The sequence below is a fragment of the Poromitra crassiceps genome (genome assembly GCF_964638095.1).
Source record: "Poromitra crassiceps genome assembly, chromosome: 12".
In the NCBI taxonomy this organism is placed as follows: domain Eukaryota; kingdom Metazoa; phylum Chordata; class Actinopteri; order Beryciformes; family Melamphaidae; genus Poromitra; species Poromitra crassiceps.
Window position 1 is genome coordinate 34,563,658 of NC_139632.1, and position 5,897 is coordinate 34,569,554.

Consider the following 5,897-nt stretch of genomic DNA (forward strand, 5'->3'; position numbering starts at 1 on the left):
GTTACTGCATGCTGCACATCAGCAGCGATTCAACATAATATTTGAGTCTGGGGAGACACTATCCAATAACTGAATCCCGAAACCGGCTACTGTACTTACAGTAGACAGACACACAGCACCATATAGCATTCATAGTAGCATAGGCTACACAGTATGAAACCTAAATTTATTTTATTTTAACGGTGGTTGACGTATGCCCCTGAAAAAAAGATTTTTTTCTTAACTTCAAATATTACACGTGAAAATTATAGTTGTGTAGTAGGCCTACTTAGCCTACTCTTAGATTTCCTAATGTGGTATTCTAGATTTTGGATTGGAATATGAATTTATTCACCAAATTTGTTGGATTAGTCCCTAAAATTGTCATGTGGTGTGACCTGAAAGTTATTGCATAAATGAAAATGGGGTAGGCTATACTTTTCTTATCTAACTCACTTTATCATAATTATTTATCACTATTGCAGTGCCCGTTCCCCCCCCCCCCCCCCCACACACACACACACACTGTAGCCTACTACTCCGTCGGGTCCCCCTAAGCGCACTCCCCAAGTTTGAAGTCGAGCCGACAAACGGTTCTTGAGATAGGTGAAGGACAGACATACCAACCTGGAATTATTGTATACCATTATTGTATGTGACTTGTGCTTTTTGAGGCTACCCTTATTTGTGTCTCATTCAATCAGTTGTAGACACTGTCTAAGTCAGACCTGCTGCTTTACAGGTGAGGCAGCGGACAACTCAAACGAGCCTAATAACGACATAAAGGAAATGATGTCATTAGAATACGAGCTTTAAGGAATAAGAACTTTATTGTCTCGGTGATATTTGCTGGTATGTAAAGTCTGCAGGACTCCTACAGTCTGTCAGTGAAGACAAAAACATGGACAAATGTTATTTTCTGTCATTTTCCTCAGGACTTACAACACGTTAATGACAGGTCATCACATTCACCAGGGAAGCAACAATAGAGAGCAAAAGTCACGTCCACTTCCAGTTTAGTTTAGTTCGGCTAGTACGCAACAGAGCCATTCATCCGCCATTCTTTTTTCAATCGGCATTTCGTAAAATGCTTATAAAGATAATTCTACTTGGTCAAACCAAGTGATTCAGCTATATTTGGTCTGAGTGAAAGGTTCTATGCTCTCTTGTGATTCCAAATATAGCTGAATCGCTTGGTTTGACCAAGTAAAACTAAACCGGATGTGTGCGCGACTTTGGCTCTATTAAAACAGCCTCACAGGCTTAATTAGTTCGGCTAATTAACATTAAAAACTGCTGACCCGTCACCAACAACACTGACATGATCCATCCCTGCCCAAGCTATTAGTCTAATTTTACGACAGGTTAGCTGCTAGGCTAGCTAGCTTTGTGAACATATTGGAAACCCAAGTAGCCTATTATCCAGTCATGGAATTACATCTAAATTATATCACAATACTTTATTACCACTTTGGGTTGTTTGCTAATGGGTTTGTTTGCTACAACAGTTAGCTAGCCAACTCGCTAACATTAGCGTTTAATATAAAATGGCCATGGCAACATAAAAGCTGCCGCTGGCTAATGAGACTGCATCAACCGTAATGCTATTCAAGTGTGAGACGATGACATTTGTCTTTCCAATTGAAGATACATGTGTATCTTCTGTGGTATTGAGCTAATGGTTAATGGAGGTCTGTGCCTGTGCCTTAAACCACAACTCACTTCTGCAGGTCAGGCGCGACTCAGCTTAAGTACAGACAAGTTCAATTTCTTATCCACTATACAATCGGCACACACTGATGATGTCACGTCATTTATGACTGTGATTGGTTCACTGTGAGGTGGAAACATTTTCACACAGCATATTTTAAAGTTTCACAGAAACATTTCTCGAAAGGGAAAACCATCAAGACTCAAGAGGCAATCTTCTGGAATATTTCCCTTAAAGCTCTAGTATGTAACTTTTACATCTAAATGAACGTCTGTTACATTCGAGCCAAACGAGTTCACACAATGTTGATTAACCCTTTCAGCTCCACATCACTCTCTCTGTATTCCATAGTAGACCCGTTTTAAATCTGCTGTCTGTAGAGACATTCTCATGCTGGCCTGAAGCATGCTCACTACACTTCCGCCCGGCCTAGCTGGCTAACTTCTTGTTAGCCCTCTGCTAACTTCCTGTTAGCCCTCTGCTAACTGGAATGTGGATAAATAATTCAGTAGTGCAGCTCTTCTACACTTTCCAAATGTTATGGATCAGATTCTGAAGTGAAAGTCATTTTTGCGGGGTTGTGTGATGCTCAAAACTATTTATCCACTGTTTTACAGCCCCGACGCAGTAGGCTATGGCTAGGCTATAACAAATGCTGCATTCAGGCGCTGCTCGGATTGTCCCATTTCCTGAGTCGGGAAGTGGTTCTTCCTCGGTGTGTTCAATGAGCTTTTAAGTGGTACTGTGGAAACAACATGGACGCTACAAAGATGTGTTGTATGTTATTGCTCAGAGCTGGTTCCCGTTTTTGCGTCACAACAAAGAGGGAACGAAGCACATTCTCTCTCTACCTGACGGGGGAGACAAAAGTGACACACTAGAGCTTTAACACTTTAACGCTGCAGTGGGAAAGATGTGGAGAAATCAATGCTGATCAATCATAAGGAAATATTGATAAAAGATTGTTGCTCGGGGGCTCTACCCCTAGCAGAATGTGGTCTGGAGATGCCTTCTCATTTCTCTGACGAACTTGAATTCACTCATGAATGTGGTCAGGTCTGGAGAGGCATGTAAACCCTTAATATGTAAGCCCTTAAAGCCCCCCTCCAGTGTATTTCGTCATTTTTAAGATATTTCACATGTTTCTGAGTCATGTCCTGTCAGCGTTGATTAGCCAGTTTGCCAATCTTTTTGACAAATAATTTTGTGCTCAAGTTCAAATATTTAGTTGCTCAAATGGAATTATGACGTATGACTCAATGGAATGCTATTAGTCATACATAATGACAATTAGATTCCGACTGTGAACGAGCTGGCATGTTAACTAGCTAGCTGTTAGCTACGTTAGCTAAGCCTCCTGTAACCACGTTCGCCAGGGTCAGAATGCCATTGAGTGGCCAAAACATTAGCTTGCCCACCATTTCGAGTCATGCTCTTTCCAATAAGCCCATCAGTTTTGAAATACGTTGGCCGGTTGTTGACATCTCAGCAATAACGCGGCTATTCCTTGCAGCTAAGCTACAGAGGAAAATTGTTTCTGGCATAGGCTAACTTACGCTGTTTTTCCGGATGCATCTCCTTGGGTGAATCACAGAATCAGATGACGTCCGACTACAGCAGACGCTCATAGAATGCTCACGTTTGAAATAGAACACCAACTGTTAAACCGGGAGAAACACGGACTGGAGGGAGGCTTTAACTTGTAAGCACTGAACATGTTACATGTTTTCCTTCATACAGTGCTGTGAAAAAAACGTGCTGGAGGACATCCAGTTCCGTCAGAAGAGGTAGAAACTCGTCTCTTTAGAAAACTTTTTCCTTCACTTCAATACAAAACATCAAACCTGCACCTGTCGCCTCGACCAATCAGATTGTGTTCAGCGCTTTCAGAGTCAGACCAATCAGCCAACCCGTTCTCACTCCCAACTTGGTCAAATCCTGATGTTTGCTCAGGACCCCTTGGCGTCAATTTTTTAACACATCGGGTTTTCCTAATCTTTTCAATGTGCAGGGTAGTCCAATAGACTTCTTAGAACTCCACAACCGCAGGCTAGTTCAATAGACTTCTAAAGAACTACCACAATGTGCAGGGTAGTCCAATAGACTTCTATAGAACTCCCACAACGTGCAGGGTAGTCCAATAGACTTCTAAAGAACTCCCACAACGTGCAGGGTAGTCCAATAGACTTCTATAGAACTCCCACAACGTGCAGGGTAGTCAATAGACTTCTTAGAACTCCACAACCGCAGGCTAGTTCAATAGACTTCTAAAGAACTACCACAATGTGCAGGGTAGTCCAATAGACTTCTATAGAACTCCCACAACGTGCAGGGTAGTCCAATAGACTTCTAAAGAACTACCACAATGTGCAGGGTAGTCCAATAGACTTCTATAGAACTCCCACAACGTGCAGGGTAGTCCAATAGACTTCTAAAGAACTACCACAATGAGCAGGGTAGTCCAATAGACTTCTATAGAACTCCAACAATGAGCAGGGTAGTCCAATAGACTTCTATAGAACTCCCACAATGTGCAGGGTAGTCCAATAGACTTCTATAGAAGACACAGGGTGGGCGGAGCTAACACAATAGACTCACTCTGTAGGTTACCGACAACTCTTGTGTGAAGTAGGATAACAAGCTGCTTTTTTCCGATCTCTGCTAGCATTGTGGATGGCATTGGTTACTATGGCCGAACAAACTGACTAACGTCAGATAGCCTATGCAACACTGTTTAAATCTCACCTGCAATTACCGCTCATCGTCATAGGTGTCGCCAAAGAGAACGACTTGTTTAACCTGCTAAGGATCTTGGCTGGCAGCCGAATGGCCCAGACACCAATTGAAGATTGCTGCATCTGTAACCATGACCAAAGCATCTCTCTAACCTTAAAGCACATTGATTTAGTTGCCTAACCATCATCACCATAACACAAGTTGAGCCGTGGCGTCGAAAAATTAGTACAAAGGGGTACCAAGTACTGACCCGAGTACTTGGTAAAAAGTGAGGCCAAGGGGTCGTGACCAAACATCAGGGTTTGAGGTGGGGTTGGTTTCAGCAGGCAAATCATCAGAGTGGAAACAGTTGGGCTGACCCAGGATCAGGTCGGTCGAGAGTGTGGGACAGCCAGTCGGTTTGCACGGACCCAACCTCGTTAAAGACCAACTCAGGTCATACATTAGATTAATCACAGATATTCTAATGAATATCTGTGATGAAAACACAAAAAAACAATTAAAATAAATGAATCCGTGAAGCCTGTGGCTGGTCTGCAGTGACAGTTTGTCTCCTCGCTCTGAACGCTGAAGCTCTTTTGATTCCTCGAACCCTCCCGTTGTTTGAGGTCAGTCTTTAATGTTTCTACAAACAATATTAACTTTATTCAGCATTCAGCTTGGTGTTATGTGTTAGCACGTTAGCATTTTAAAACATATGAATCTACAGGCCACACGATAAAAAACAAAGCTGCTGCGTTGTCATGGAAACTCCCAACACGTGGCTGGATAGAAAACAATAGAGTACACAGTGGAGTCCTGAGGAGACGAAGATGCACAGAGTCCTCTTCAGTGTAAAAGCCTCTTAGAGTTCAGTGATGTCATCATGACGAGTGTGTGATACAGAGGCACAGACTGAATGGCTGCTCGACCAATCAGACAAGCTGCCTGTTGCTGCTCGACCAATTAGATGAGCTGCCTGTTGCTGCTCGACCAAGCAGACGAGCTACCTGTTGAATAATCAATTAGTTTCCTACAGAGCAGTGTCAATACTGTAAATATCAAAAAACTAAAATCTCTTTAAACAAAATCCAAAACAAAAATAATGTCTTCTCTCATTAATACAGAAATATAAAATCATCTTTATCTAAATATATCTTCTCTGTTTCAGCCAGACGTGTGTGTGTGCGTGCGTGCGCGCACGTGCGCGTGTGTTGACGTCATAATATTTACATACAGTATTCATATGTGAAGAAGCAGTTAGTGTCTGTGGCTCCTTCAGTGTGAACAGACTTGACCCGGATCCGAAAGTCCAGTCCTGGTTTATCTGCTTCCCTTTCACCATCCCACAGAGAAGAGGGGGTCCAGAGGGGAGTCCAGACCAGAGGGGGGTCCAGACCAGAAGGGGTCTAGACCAGAGGCGGTCCAGACTAGAGGAGGTCCAGAACAGAAGAGGTCCAGACTAGAGGGGTGCCCAGAGCAGGGGGGGGGG